Source organism: Elgaria multicarinata, chromosome 2 (assembly GCF_023053635.1).
Source record: "Elgaria multicarinata webbii isolate HBS135686 ecotype San Diego chromosome 2, rElgMul1.1.pri, whole genome shotgun sequence".
Taxonomy (NCBI): Eukaryota; Metazoa; Chordata; class Lepidosauria; order Squamata; family Anguidae; genus Elgaria; species Elgaria multicarinata.
Genome location: NC_086172.1, coordinates 158125914 through 158141864, shown reverse-complemented (window position 1 = coordinate 158141864; position 15951 = coordinate 158125914). Strand labels below are relative to the sequence as shown.

The following is a 15951-nucleotide window of genomic DNA, read 5'->3' as shown; positions in this document are numbered from 1 at the left end:
GACCCACTGAAACACATGGGGCTTTAGTTAGTCATTAAACTGAAATCCCATTCGTTTCAATGGGTCTACTCCAGGTAGCACTTACATTGGATTTCACCCAGGCATTTTGCAACCCCACGCATACTTACTCCCATCCTGCTCCCTCCTTCCCTCCCTCCCTCCCCACGCCTCGACGAAAGTGTCGCCGTGCCGTGGAGGTGGCGAACTGCTGCGTTTCTCCTTTCCGCCCGGGCTCCGCAGGCGAGTTTTTGTTCTTCCCCGCAGCCCTCGCTCCGAGCCGCCTCCCCTCCCGAGCGCACCACGTGTCACGGGCGCTATTGCGCAGACTCCGCGGTCCCTCCTCCCTCCCTCCCCCCTCCCTTCGCGCTCTCTCTCTCTCCTCCTCCTCCTCCCCCCTCCCGGTCCGAACGAACGAGTCTGGCCGGAGCTGTGGATCAAAATGGCGGCCGCGGCGGCGGCCGGAGCAGACCGAGGAGGGGGCAGCGAAAGCCGCTGAGTCGGGGGCCGGCGCCGGGAGCCCAGCTGGGGATCATGGAGGCTCCAGGCGGCGCTTGAAGACGCGCGCGGTGAGTGGAAGGGAATGGGAGGGAAGCGCGAAAGTGGCAGCTACGGGGAGGTGGGGGGTGCGTAGCCCCCCTCGCTGTCCCCACACCGTCCCCGGCCCTTGGGGCTGCAGGACTGGCTCCAGTGCTCCTCCCTTGTTCTTCCTCCCGCCTCGCCTAAAAGCAGCCCCGGTTTCCCCGCCATGCGCCCCTATCCCTGTCCTCTTTGGGTTGCAAGGAGTTTTCCTCTCGCTCGCTCCGTCCCTCCCGCCTCGGAACCCAAACAAGGGTTCTGGGGCGACAGGCGGGCGGGGCGGGCGACCCCAAGTCCCGAAGCTTCAGGCACGGCTCGGCTCCTTCCTCCCGTGACGGCCTCTCTACTTTAGCCCCTGTTCTTCTCAGGCGAAGGTGGTACACTTCTGACAGCCCCTTTCTTTACACTTGTGGCAAACACCCGCCCTTTATCTTTCTTCTCCACTTCTCCCCCCACACCCCTCCTCTGCCCCGTTTTTCTTATTTTCTTTTCATGCCTCTTGTCATAGTGGGTGACACACGTCCCCGGGCTCACCCTTTTCTCTTCGCGACAAACCCCCCCCCCTCACACACACCTTTCGCATTCTCCTCAGCCTTTGCTTTCTGCCTGGCTTCTTTTCTCTGCTCTTAAAACAAGGAAACTGTACCCTTCCTAAGCGTTTGCCCCCCCCCCCTCTAAGCTCCTTTGCTATATGCCTTTTCTTTCTCTTTTTGTTTCCCCCCACCCTACCCCACAAAATCCTTTACAGCAGTAACTGTGGGGATTTAGGGTGTTTGAATATGGACCTTAGTTCAGGTCTTCCCTTAAGTTTGTTGCTTGCACAGGAACTTCTGTTTTACCTCAAGTTGGCACTCAAGTGGTGAACAGACATGGAAGGAATCTCCCCAAAAGTGTGTGATTTGCAAGGCACCTTGAAAACTGAGGGCACTGGATCAATAGTAACTATGTGGTGCTGGAGGATTCTGCAAACAGGGTTCCTTGATCTGTTGCAGTAAAGCTGCAGTCCTGTACACACTTACATGGGAGTAAGTCCTGCTGAACACAGTGGCATTTGCTTTTATGTAAGCATACATATGTATGTCTGCCTATGCTGGCCCTGCAGGTTATACAAGTAAAGAACCAATTTCGGGTTCATTGACTGGTGTGTAACTTCCATGTGCTGAACAAATCCATCCAAGTCCTATTCTCCCTACACAACTGCCCTTTGTATATGTTCTGTTTCTGAAAATTATGTCAAACGCCTTGAGCAGGTCATTACTTCTCATTTTCAGTTTCCCTCCTGTCTTGTGTTGAACTATTCTGTAGAGTTGTGAGAATGAGTCCTATGTTGTAAAGTATCCAGCAAGACTGCTCAATGTTTACCTTGGGGTTAGTTTGTCTCTTGTAGCCCTAATGGAGGTAATTGTTTCTTTCCAGAAAAATCCTCATGGCTTTTCTCTTCATATGTTAAAGTAATGGTTTTGCTAACAGTTTTGTGGTTATAACAACAATTCTCAGTCACGGTCTGGCTAGTCTTTCTCCAGGGAGGCCCACTGGGAAGTTTAGATGGCAGTGCTTGCTTCAGGCTGGTAAGCGCTTGCTTCAGTATGTCTGAAAGTCACTATTAGAGATTTGTATGGCTATGGAATGTGTTGATCACTTTCTGTAATAGTTGTCTGTTTTAGGTTTGTTAGTTGCCCTGGGCACCACTGGTTAAAAGCTGGGATAGAGATTGAATCAATGAATCACTAAGTGGAGAGGAACTGCTGAGATAAATGGCTAGGAATTGTTTAGTATGTACCATCAGTTGCAGTCAAAAATGTAATGGGTGTAGGGAGAAACTTTCTTAGTGCTTGTCAGCTGGACATTTATTACTCCTCTTCTGCTAGTTGTGCACCTCTTCTGAAGTTCACAACTGAGGACCCCCTCCTCCTGAAACATATCTACCTTATTGATTGTTAAAAAACTTGCCTTACAGAATTTGGCATCTTTATTGTGCTTTCAGTGGTGACCTACAGCATACACAGAAATGTAGTGCTACAATTCCTATTGTTTTTCTGGGATCAGCTAATTTTTCATATGGGATGCATTGTAAGGCTTATCTCCAAGGTCCCTGTGGGCACTCTTCTGTTGACAAGTACATGTCTGGAGAGCTCTCAGCTCCCGTGTTTTGTGATCTGATCATTTTTTCTTCCTTTAACCAAGGTGGGTAACCTCATTTTGCACAAACTTTCTCATCTGTATCTGAAGCAGGCTCTCTGTAGAATCTTGAGGTTCTCAAGCATGAAAGGCAATATAGAAAAGCAGGCTATTATCCTGTTAGCATCCAGAAGAGCAGGGCAGCCTATAGATAAAGGCTATAGATACAAACATTTTTGAAATGGAATGATAATTAAACGGTTCATTGCTCTTTTACCGGGAATTTTGGTGCAGTCTCATTTTTTTGTTGTTGCTGAGTAGTGGATAGCACAATAACCACAAGCATTTTTCTTTGCAATCTATTGTGAATAGTTAACAGATTTTGTCCAATCTCAAAAGCTGTACTTTAGGTTTATTACTGGTACCTTTTGCCTGTAATGCACAGATATAGAATGATTGAAGGCATTTTTATATTGCTGAGCTTTGAAATATTTAGCTTAAAAGTACTTGTCTGAAGATTTTGTAGCTCTTTGCAAATGTTAGTTAATATAACTGAGATAATTCAATCAGTTTTACATGCAAAGGGATGCTTTTTAGATCTTGTTTTTCCATTCCAATTTCTTGTATATTTAGTGCCATGAAATTATTTGTGATAGTGGACTATACACACTTAGGAGGCACAAAGCCAGAATAACTTATGTTGGTTCTAAAAGCATTTAATGAACTTGACATATTGACTCAGTTCAGAGGTAATGCCAAAGTCTGCTTCGGTGGCTGTTATTATTACAGCTTGTCACCAAAGCAACACTTGAAATCATGGTTTGATATATGTTTGCTAACCATGGTTTAGGTTAGTGTTAACCATAGCTTGCCAATTCTGATGCCATAGCAAATGGTAACAAAACCTAGAAAGGTAAGGGGGCATATGTGAGGCTACAGGATGTTCCAGACTGCCAGACCTAATTTGGCATTACCTTTGGATAGAGCCACAGAGTCTGTTTGCATATCATGAACCATGAGATATTTATTTATTTATTTATTTATTACATTTCTATACCGCCCAATAGCCGGAGCTCTCTTAATATTTAAGGGTTATCCAACCCTCAAACAGCCCTGCTACCTGGGTTCACATAACACAACAAGCCATAGGTGCTATGCAAAAATGTCACCTGTGGGTGCCTGACACAATACAACAACTCCTACGGGTAAATTAAGCCACATTGGATGTCATGTTGTGTGTTCTGAAGCTTTGAAAAATGAGATTCATTGCATAATGGGATTCTCTCTCTCTCTCTCTCTCTCTCTCTCTCTCTCTCACACACACACACACACCATTTAGATGATGATTAGATAAACTATGATGATACAAAAGACCAAAACCATATGGCTTTCAGTCTATTGCAGTGCCACATGATACAGTCTGTAACAGGGATGGGCAACTTGTTTAGAGTGGCAGATTGCATCAGTAAATTATGCATCAGTAAATTATGCCACCATAGATTATTTTCCTATGCAATTACAAGGGCTGGAAATTTACTTGAAGTACTTATTTCCCCTCAGGATTACAGTCCCAGAGGGTATGTGAGACCTGCAGGCTACTGCTGGTCTAACCAAGTAAAAAAGTACTGATCTTGTAAGTGGAGAAAAGCAAGCTACACAACTTCTATGAATAGCATTACTGATAACCTGATTGAAAATGATTTCACTGAATTGATTGGAGATATAAATGCTTGGAAAAAATGGAATTCCTACCATGTCCATTTTTTTTCTTGGGCCTTCTAATCTCAATTCAGAGCATTATTATAGGTGATAGTTTGCTTGGCTTATAGAAACATGTGCAGAGTTCAGGTAACTTTATGTTGTACCTTGTACATTTCCACTCCTATTATTTGATCAGTTTTCAGTGTACAAAGTGGTTTTATCCAGTTGTTGTCACTCAGCTTTCAGAATGCTCTTTGATTCAGTGGAGGTGTGTCAACAGAATGAAGAGAGGGGTGATGTTTTGGCAAACCCCACTTGCCCCTACCATCCTCTGTGCCCCCTCTGTGCCTCCTCCACAGGTTCAGGGGATTCTTTGGAACAGTATGGAAGGAGGGGGGTTACTGCAGGGGAGAGGGGGAATAATTGAAAATCACCACCCTGACTGTTCCCAAAGAACAGTCTATCAGCAGGGTGACACCAGTTGGGTCCAAGCAAGGTGTTTTAAAACTCTTCTCAGCTTTCTCAGCCTCTGGGAGGCATAGGATAAGGTGAAAAGTAACTCTACTATTCTGTGATTCTATGGTATCACACTGTGGCAAACTCAGCTTTGCCACAGAGCGGCTGCAGCACCCTATTGAGTGTGCAGTATTGGTTCCCTGTTAAATATTTCTATATATGATTCTCTTTAGTATTTACTTGTTGCTTGAAATTGCAATGTGCGAAGTGGCCCTGAAGTTCTGTGGATAATGGGCAAATTTGAACTGGAATCTCTTATCTGAATCACTACACTCATGACACATATATATCTATATATTGTTTTGTTTATTCTTTGTTTTCTCCTTTCCCAGTTTAATGTCATTTGAGCAATCTGAGCTCTTGATGCTGGTAGCTATTTAATTTAAATGGATTACATAGCTAAGCCATAAATATAGTTCTATTGCAAATAGGCCTACTATCTGGTGTTGGTTGATTTTGCAGTTTCATAGTGATACATGAAATGCAAGAATTACTCATATAAATGAACCTAGAATGCATGTACAGGCATGCTGCAGTGTTGTTCTGTCAGGTTTAGAGTGTGTTTAGGAGCCTTTCTTGAAATTCAATGTGTAGAAGTAGATGAAGTATTTAATTTAGAGGCAGCAATTGGTTCTCCATGTTAATTTAATAATGATACTAGTGGCCAAAAGAGTGACTATATAAGAGTAATTTAGGTAATATACTTCCATTACTGCTTTTCTGATTAAACATGTATTTAAGAGGACCTACATCCCATCCTTCCACTATAATCACATTGAATTGTATCCAATTAGCCCCTCCTGTTGGGAGGATGTCTTCTATCAGCAAACTAGAGAGGGGAGCGATTCCCCCTCCCATATACCTTCAATAGGGCTGGGGGGGGGCATCTCAAACTCAACCAATCCAACAATGAACTCTTAATTTTTCCTCCCAAGCCCTCTTCTCTTTATCATATGCATTAACATCTATCCTATTCAGGTATGAAGCCTTGGCTTCAATTTTGATTCTTCCTTCTCCTTTGCTCCCATATTCAGTCTGTTGCCAAATCATGTATCTATTCCCTATACAAAAGTGCAATAATCTATCCCATCCTTTTGGTTGCCTATCCTAAAACTGTGGTTCATGCTCTGGTTGTTTCCCCACCTTGTCTTCTAGAGAACCCTCTTCTTCGATAGTCCCTTACTGTGCTTCTCAGCAATATCCACCTTTCTCATTGTTGAGACAATTTTTTTTCTATAATGATGTGTACTCAAATTGTATATTGCATCACATATTACTTGCTTTCGTTCCCCTTCAGCATCCTGCACAAATTCCTTGCCCTCACCTTCAAAGCCCTGCACAGCCTTGTCCCACCCTAGCTTTCTTTATTCTTACTACCCATCATAACTCTGCCTGTGACCTCCATTCTTCTAATTCTGCCACCCCAAATTCTCCTGCCTTTTTAATGGACTCTGATCATTCCCCATTATATCCTTTATGCCTCGCTGCTTCTCTCATTTCACCTGCTTAATTGCATCTCTCTTTTCCTTCAGATCCTTTCTCAAAATTCACTTCTTCTGTGAGGTGCTTGGCTTTAGTCCCTTTTTATTGCTAACTGAAACTGTAACTAGATTTGTACATAATCATCCTGTTACTTTATGGTAGCCTAATCTATTGTTGTAAATTACCTTGTGAGCTACTAAGGGTAGAGGCTGGCTTTTTCTTTTCTTTTTTTGCTATGTATTGGTGACACTATATTAATAATGAAAAGGAAACTACCTACTTTTGAACTCTGCCTCAACTAAATAAATGCCTACATTTCTCCATAATTCAGTCACATGGGGTTGTAGCCGATAGTAGCTTTGCACTTGTGGAAAGTATTTCTGCTTTCACAAGGCAAATCCTATTATCTGTTGCAGCCCTAACCATATCCCGTACTGTTCCAGACTTTCCCCTTATCCTCAGGAGCCCTTTTTTTGGGATTGGGTGGATGTGGGTGGGTTTACAGTGGATTGAAGGGCTGGTGAATCCTTGTGTGAGTGGAAGTGATTTGTGCTAACATAAACCCATCATTGGATGCAACCCGTGGTGATAGATACATGATAGGTTTGTACTATTTTTGGAACAATATTGGAAGTGGCAGTTCCTCAGATGTTTAGAAGGTAGACATTAGTTAATCTCAGTTGACTGAAGTATCAAACTAGTTGAGCTAGATTAAGGTGTTAGAAAAGTTCAGTGATAAATGTCAGCTGATGATTACATATGCTTGAAGTGAAAGTTCACTTTTCGCCAAGTTTGCATATCAGAATTTTGCCCAATGACAGATAGAATTCTAGCAAATTAATGTTGCTTCTCCCGCAGAATGCAGACTGCTGGCAGATCAAATTTTCCCTACACCTGCACACCTCAGATCTGCTCTGGCAGAGCAGATTTGGGCAATGTGTGGGAGGCTGCAGTGGGGAAAAGAGCAAGGGAAAGACCACTTGTATAACAGTGTATTTTCCAGCTGTTATAGACAGTATTGTGTGTCTGCTAATTCCCCTGATAGCTGTGGTTCAGCATTATTCACTTGGAGTGAACAAAAGACTTAGCACTGTCAAATTCAAACGTTCAAAATAATGAATCAGATCCACAGAGTAGTGAGTTGAACTTAGAAATTACGACAGTTATTTACAATTTATTTATTTTTATTTATTACATTTTTATACCTCCCAATAGCCGAAGCTCTCTGGGCAGTTCACAAAAATTAAAACCATAATAAAACAACCAACAGGTTAAAAGCAGAAATACAAAATACAGTATAAAAAGCACAACCAGGATAAAACCACGCAGCAAAATTGATATAAGATTAAAATACAGAGTTAGAACAGTAAAATTTAAATTTAAGTTAAAATTAAGTGTTAAAATACTGAGAGAATAAAAAGGTCTTCAGCTGGTGACGAAAGGACTACAGTATAGGCACCAGGCGGACCTCTCTGGGGAACTCGTTCCATAACCAGGGTGCCACAGCAGAGAAAGCCCTCCTCCTAGTAGCCAATATTTATATATCACAATATTTGATATATCACCTTTCAACAATATTTATATATCACAATATTTATATATCACCTTTCAACAAAATTCTCCAAGCAGTTTACATTATGAGATTGGGCAAAACATCCTTAAACATCTTTACTTCAAACTATTAACTACAGTTTTTGTTCTGCACTGAGAATGTTTTTGGATTCCTGAGCATTGCAGATAAGCTGGTCTTGTGTCTCCCCCACCCTCCACTGAGATGGAGGAGGTTTTTCCAAGTAAAGGCAGGTAATGAAGAAGTGCTGTCTCCCTCCCTCCCTCTTTCTTTCTGCCTCTGCCTGAGACCCTGGAGAGCCTTGGTAATACTAGGCTACATCGATAAATCATTTGATCTGGTATAAGGTAGCTTCCTATATCCTGAGAGACATGAGGATATTGGTCATACAAAAGTGATGCATAATCCACATGGATTCTTAACTAATACATTGCTAATGTGAATTCTACTTTTTAACTGGATGCAGTTTATACATTAATTTACTAGTTAAAGTAGTTTAGCTTTGAGCATCTTTATAAAAATTGTGAAAGAATGGACTGCCATATTTGAATAGATTGAATCAACTGGTGTACCTATAATCTAGAAAATCTGTTCCATATATGTAGCTCATCTTCAGTGTATGAGAAATAGTTTGCAAATTCTAGCATGCAGGAGAAATCTATGGCAATCCAGTTTTCATGATAATTTGGTCTATTTGGGATTGAGTTTGACTGGTACTATCGGAGGTAGAAAACTCATGTAAAAGGATGCTTGTTCCCAGTGGGGAGAGAGTTACCTGTTCTTCAGTAGGGAACAGTCAAGAATAGGGAACGTTACAAGTGTCTTATCATGTATTTAGTATTATAATGTGGATATTCAGACAAGATTGCTTAACCTTCCCTGGAGCTTTTGGCTTCCACATGACATTAAGATCGCATGGTAAAAGAAATCCCTGGACCTGGAAGCATACAGATTTTGTTGTGATCTTTACAAATTGGACCAGTAGAATATGTTGGATGGGTAAATTGTTTTTAATTTAATCTGGAAGTTTATATTCTTGTTCTCTTGCCAAGTAGCTACTACTCTGTCTTGTCTCTGAAGCTTTCCATTTATATATTGATATCTTGGGGGGTGGGGAGAAAGAGAGAGAAATACAACAGGCTATGATTCACATGAGGATTTTTCTCAGTAATTTGATATTAATATTTATGTAACTATAACGTCTATGATCAGAACAAACTAAAAGATTTGATATTAAGCTCTAGGTGCAGAAATTTGTACTAAAGAATCCTATGATTAAGCACTCAGTTCGTGTGTGTGTATATATAGTATACAACATTAGCACTGAATTACTTTGAACTTCTCACAGTTTTGTGTCTCTGCTTGTTCTCTCCTGCTTTGAATACTTCTTTAAATATACAACTTTTTAAACGCATATGCATAAAACAGCCATATAATAGTCATATAAGGTAGGTTAGTATTATATCCATATTGCTGATGGGAAGTTGATGCTGAGAAAGTGTTTAGCTTAAGGTCACATAGTAGGGCTTTTTGCATGACATGCTGCAGCTCGTTATGGCTTGTTTTAAGCCACCACCAGCTCCACTAGCCACTATCCTGAATATTCATCTCCACCGACTGTGGGTTATTGTGTTGTGAGAACCCAACTAGTGGGGGTTATGTAGGGGTTAAATAGCCCTAGAACAGGGTTATTTCACCCCTAAATAAACCCTGCCAGACAAGTTTGTATTACAACAACCCGTGGTCGGGGGTTGAATATTCAGGATGGCAACTGCAAGATTATTTATTTAAAACAATTTTATCCCACCCTATATCATTAGGATCTCAGATTACAGCTCAAACTCTTAACCACTGTACTGCACCAGTGCTCTAAAGACCTGTCTTGATGAAAAATACACAATTTCTACTGTTTATCATTGTTAACCTGCTCATAGTTTCTTCCATCTCCAAGAGGAATGTTGAAATAAGGGTCCCCATTGTTTGGTTTGCCTTAGTAGCCAAGCCAGAAATTAAAGTTTTCTGCCCCTCCCTTGCAGGCTTGATTGCTACATGGCCAAGGCACACTGGGTGGGAAACGGAGCAATGAAGTTTGTCTGTGTGGCTGCTGCTTAGCATAGATGTTCCAGGCGTTTCATCTACTGAGAAGTAAAGAAAGCTTCTGTTTTCCTTTTTCACCTCTGGAGCAGAAAATGGTGGCCGAGAGCTTGCTGTTTTGTCTTTGTGCAACTGAGTTTCTCTGGGTGCTTCAGCAATACAGTAGCCAATCAACTCCCAGCATTCAACCCAGCTGTGGGGGACAAAGGGATTGCTATGCAGCTGCAGGAATGAACCCTGCCCACCTCTACAATTCCAAAGTTGGGAAGACTGGCTGGGACTTGTCATGCTTGCTAGGCAGTAGCAGCACACTTGCCATGGCAATTGAAAATGTCAACGCCTATATTCAAAATAGACCTTTGTAATCCTGTAAGTGCTCCCTTCTGCCTGTCTAACAGTTCGCTTCCTTGAAGCTCCTTTGGTTCAAGTTTTTATTTTGATCAGTGTATACAAATCTGAACAATAGGAAGCAATCTGAAAATGGGCAAAACCGATGGACCCTGACTCACCCCTCCTCTCTTTATCGGCCTTTTTGTTTCTCTAGTTTGCCGTTTTGCTGCTCTGGCTGTCACAGAGTATGAATGTAACGTGCATTGTTAAGAATTCATTGTAGTTTATAAGAGTGCTATTCCTAATTATCTGTGTATGCTAACTGTAAGTGATTAGTTCTCTGTGTGTTGTGAGATAACTGCGAGTAGTGGAATGTATTCTTGGAAATAAGGAAAACGTTCTTGAAAATGAATGAAAACTGCCACAAGTGGGTTAGTTAGGTACGAGAAGCAGAAAGCTGCTTAGTTTAGTAGGGGTACCTTCATCTAGTTGTCAGCGGCAAACGTGGCTACATTGAGAGAGAAAGGAGTAATGGTATGACCAGGTCCAAAACTTAGGATGAGGTCATCGGCATCATGGGGGTTATAAAAGACCAGAGTTTGATTTGTTTGGGAAAAAGATCCTGGGAGAACTTTAATTTTGCTAAAAAATATATGCTAGCCATGATTTTTACTATGCTTCTAATCATAGTAATTGCATTGTATGTAGTAATGTGTTTGTTATTCTCTAATATGGTATCACTTAATGTTATTTGGCTTGAGAGAAATTTCAGGGACCACAGCCCATATATTCTTGAATTCCAAAACATTCGGTAAAGATTTGTAAATCTATCACTGAGCGGGATCTGTCCTTAAAGCCATTGTATTCTCTCTTGATCTGTTAAATCTCAAATATACCTATTCAAGTTTGAGAAACAAGCTAATCAGGAGAAAGTTAGCCATCTCATGGCTGTTTGTTGTATTGATATAAACTACGGTAATGACAAAACTCAATGAAGAATCTTTAAGCTACAGCCTACTAAACACTTCATTGAAGTGTTTTTTCAAGTTGTGACATGAGTGTTGTATAATTGAGATCATTCACTTATTCAAAGATCTGGTGTACTTTTTCTGGCTTCCCACTGTAGATTTTATATTGTGATCTTGTGTACTGGCTCTTTCTCTTGGTTATATAGAAATAAACCGCTGAATTTCCTGTATAAAAGTTGTAATATACTGCTGGCATGGCTGAAAACATTTGCCATCAAGAAAGCATGGATACATGACAGAGATTGATGAGGAAGCCTACCCTGCAAACCATAAACACTTAACTTGGAGTATACTCCATTTAACTCAATTGAGCCCACTTATGAGGAGACATGTGCAGGATTGTGTTGTATGTACTTCAGAATCTGCCCCTTTCAGGGTCTCTGGGCGCAATTAAATAAAAATCACAGTAGTCCACAGGACTGAGATAACTGGTAATCTTGCAGAACTGACTAAACTCCAGCCATTTGTTTAAGGCTTTCAGGAAACAACAGTACTAACAAGTGTCAGTTTTAAAGTTAATATACTAAAGATCTGCAGTTGGTTTCCTGACTTTAAAATCACTTTAAAGAGAATGCAGGCAGACAGAATGAGACGTGTTTGTCAAAATAGTCTAGTCTCTCAACTGTGTGCTTCTAAAACAATTCTGACAGATCTGTACACTGTTTGATCATAATTTGCCATGTTTAGTTAATAGGCTGGGAGTCCTTAGCATCTCCAGGGATCTTGTCTGCTGGGTTTTTCTTCCAGCTGCCCTTTATTTGTCTATAAAGTTGCTTATTTGTACTAAGAACTATTTTTCAAAGTGACAGGGACTGGGCTAGGAGGGTGTGCTCATTCCAAGACAGAACACAATGAGACACTCAATGTGCTAACAGCAAGCAACCTATTTGTTAAGTTTCTCGCACTTACCCATTAAAAAATAAACTTCTAGATTGAACTTGGATAAGCTGTAGTATTATGTCAAAATTAATATGAATCTCCTTCCAGCTATATAGCATAAGGATAGGCAAACATGAGATGTTCCAGCTCATTGAGGTTCTCCAAATTACTCCCTAAATGCACATTTTCCCCGCTCGAAAATGTGTTCCCCCCCCCCATGGCTAAAGTATGAAAATGCACATTTCCACACAAAAGCTTGCATTTGTGCAAGTGTACATTTCAAGAAGTGCACACTTGCACCAGTGCACACTTTTAAACATGAATGCAAGTTTAGGAAATTGTGAAAAAAAATCCCAATTGTGTTCCTGCTTGCGTTTGACTTCGGGGTTGCGAATAGGGCATATTTGTGTGATTTGTGAACAGGAACGAGTTTCTCATTTATCCCTAATATAGCACCATCTATGTACATGCTTTACAAGAGCTGTTCCCATCCTGGTGCCCTCCAAAAGTATTAGACTGCAACTACCCCCATCCCCATTGGCCGTGCTGCCTGGAGTGATGAGAGTTGTAGTCCAAAACGTCTGGAGGACACCAGATTAACATAAGCAAAATACAGGTCTCTGCTCCAAGGGTTTAATCCAGATTTTGATGGGAGGAAATGACTGGGGGGAAAGGGAAGAAAGCACGCATAACTGCATGAATTTGTGAACCGCCCAGAGAGCTTCGGCTATTGGGCGGTATAAAAATGTAAAAAAATAATAATAAAAAAATAATAATACCCTTGTCTAAGTGGCCCTATGTTCTCTGAGGTAAGAAATTACGCCTGGCTCGATCCCTTTGTAGTACATAGCCAGTATAGGAAAAAACTAACACACCTCTTTGGGATAAATTAGTGTTCATGTGAGCTATTGGCCATGCTCATAACATGGAATGCTCCTCTTTCCATTCCTGTCAGACTGGATTATTCAGTGGCTTTTCCTGTCTGTTTAACCTATAGCCTTTGGCCTGGAAACATTCTGAGAAAATCATTGCTAAATTGCTCCAGATGGGCGATAACATTTTACACTTAGAGCAGATTCAGGTTAGTTTAATAACAAGTCTTAGTAAGGCAAGTGAAGAATAGAAAATGGAAAATAAAGCAGTTTTGTTCTGAGTGTCTCATCTCCTGCAGTAGATGAGTTAGACTAGTATAACAAAAATAGATTCTTTAAAGGCAAGAAGATGTGTTTTCAAACAAACAAAATCCCCGAGGAGTGAGTTCTGGAAATCTGATGTTGCTGTTGTGTACAGTGCTGTGCAGCACATGCTGCTTACAGAATATGTTGGTAAGAGATGCAGATTTTAAGGGGAAATACTCACCTCCAAATGTTGTCAATTTTACATGTAATATGCCTTTATGCAATCTCTGTAGCTATAAAGGAGTAAAATGATGGCATCCAGGAAATGAATAACAAATGTAATTAAATAAGCTGTGGTGTCCCCAAGGATCTATGTTGGGGGTTGTGAAATTTAAGTTATTCGTAAATGTTTTGGAGTCAGAGGTGAGCAGCAAGGTAGACAAATTTGCAGATTTCAATAAATTATTTAGGATAGATAAACACCAAAGAGATTATGAAAAACTCTAAAAGGATCTCTAAAACTGGGTGAATAGTCAACAGAATAACAAATGAGTTTCAGTGTTAAGTATAAAGTGACATACATCAGGCCAAGAAATCCTAACTACATTTGCTGATAGGACCTAAATTGACTGTGAGGAAAGGCTAAAAAGGCTAGGATTTTTATAGTTTAAGGGGGGGGGAAGCATAACTAAAGGAGGCAGTAATAGCTCACAATTCTGTAACCTGTGAGGATAAAAAAAAAACATTTCTCCGACTGGGTTCAAACATCACAATAACCAATAGTGGTTTAAATAGTCAACATAGTTATTTAACCTACCCTAGATTATCGTGTTTTGTGGTGGGACTTTTTAAACTAACGATTGTTTATTTGGCTGAAAAAACCAACACAAATAACCAACACTGTGCTGAGTTGTCTATTTGAACCACTGTTAGTTATCATAGTGTGTGGAAAGCACCATTGGTTATTTTGTCGGCTGCCACTGGTTATTTTCATTGGCCATAGAGTTGCAATGCAGCAGCGGTCAAAGCAGTGGCTGCCACTCTAGTCCAGCCAGCAGAATAGTTTTTTCAGTAGCAATGCCTGATGGGATACTAGTGGGAGGACTGAGGGGGGAAGAGAGGGTGGGGTATGAGTGAGTCAACTCATTGTGGACTAATAGTCAACTCAACGCTGATCCTAATTCACACCACAGTTGATTATTATCATGTGGGTAGTATCCCCTAGATAAACAACTGTCGAGTTGATTATTATCCCACCGTTGACTATTGTGTTGTCTGAATGTAGTCTTCATCTCTTATGATAGTAGAACTTCAGATCACCCAGTAAAATTGGCTTAGGACAGATGAAATGTTCATGTAATTAATGTAAGGAATTCAGTATTAGAAGATGTGATTCCCCCCCCTCTTTTTAGAATGCTTATTGTTGGCTATTATCCATATCAGCTAAATGGACTATATGTAGTCAGAGTAAGTTTGCTTTGGTGATTAAGTGTTGGTGGAGACAATAGGTGAGCATCATCACCAATATCCCCCTGCCTTTGTTCTCCCAGAGGCATTTGGCTGGCGCTGCTGCTGGAAATAAAATGCTGGATGGAGATAGGCATTGTGTTTATTACTGTCCTTGCCAACCTATTTATACCTTATTGAATATATTTGCCTGGCTCCTATACACAAGAATGCACCATTTTTAATTGGCCACATCTTTGAAAATGCCATGGACAGGAGAATCCTTTGGGGTAGGGTGGGGGAGAATCTGTGGCAGAACAACCAACACTTTCTGTGTCTTACTGGTCTCACACCTGCAAGGGCAGAAGGGGAGAAAGGCCTTTTCCAATGTGTTTCCCCCCCCCCTCCACTGTTAGTCCTAAAAAACCCAAAACAACCGATTGCTTCCAATAAAAAGGAAAATGACTCTATCAGCTCCAGAACTGGTATAGTCTTCCCTTTTGGGGGCATGCTGGATGAATGGGAGAGCTTTGGATCTTGCAGAGCCAAGGCCTCCCTTCATCCATTATGTCATGTCCCCAAGACCACCTATGAATGGTGGAGGAGTGATGGTGGTGAGGTTTCTGCTGCCATAATGAGGATGCCTCGAGCAGCAGATCTCCCTCTCTGCCAAGGAAGAGGAAAGTACGTAAAATCCTAAAGCAGCTGAGATTGTCCTCCCAGGGATCATAGGAATGTGCCCTCCCTCTTTAGTCTGAGAATATTGGACCCACGACATTTATGGAATCACCATTCCACTCTGGTCGTGACCCATATTTTGCGAAATCCTGAACCTTGATTGTTCGTAATCCTTTTTCAAATAAGGCATGCAAATCAGTTTTCTCCTTGCCTCATCTAAAGAGTTCTGCCTATCAGCTTGAGAAATGTTGCTTTACAGTGATGGAATGCGCCAAGTGGTCAGTGTCCAAGTGTTTACCCTGAAAAGCCTAGGAGCTCAAGCCTAATTTCAGTGAATGTGTAAGCAAGACAATTACAATGACTTTGTACTTGAGGAGTACAAGTATACAGCTGTACTTCTTGAGTTATACACATA

General features: G+C 41.2%; 1 protein-coding gene across 1 annotated transcript in view; it reads left to right on the top strand.

Moving 5' to 3' along the window:
* Positions 1-486: 486 nt before the first annotated feature.
* The window catches only part of BTBD7 (BTB domain containing 7), a 77335-nt gene continuing 61870 nt past the window's right edge, over positions 487-15951 (top strand). The window contains exon 1 of the mRNA XM_063117994.1: positions 487-566. The gene's annotated coding sequence lies outside the window, so the exon portion shown is untranslated. The remainder of the gene's footprint in view (positions 567-15951) is intronic.